We start from the raw sequence: 293 nt of genomic DNA on the forward strand, positions 1-293 counted from the left end.
GAGGCAGCACTGCAACCTGGGACTTGTAGTTTCTCATGTCGAATGTTAAGAACCTTGTAATTTTGGAGGTTGTTCCTGACGCTCGTTTGGGGGTACGCGTAGAGGTCGGAGACTATCTGCAGAGGAAAGATTGGATAGTGGGAGTGCGGTTGCTATGGTAACAAGATCGTGCTCTTTATGAAGCAGCTTGCCTTTTGTGAAAAGTTGCAGAGCTTGTTTAAGAGCATCCCAACAGCTCGCGAAATCGCTGGCCTCATTTCCTCTCTTCCCTGTACTTTTCAGTGTTTACTGAA

Source organism: Neophocaena asiaeorientalis, unplaced genomic scaffold (genome assembly GCF_003031525.2).
Source record: "Neophocaena asiaeorientalis asiaeorientalis breed wild unplaced genomic scaffold, Neophocaena_asiaeorientalis_V1.1 scaffold417, whole genome shotgun sequence".
Lineage (NCBI taxonomy): Eukaryota > Metazoa > Chordata > Mammalia > Artiodactyla > Phocoenidae > Neophocaena > Neophocaena asiaeorientalis.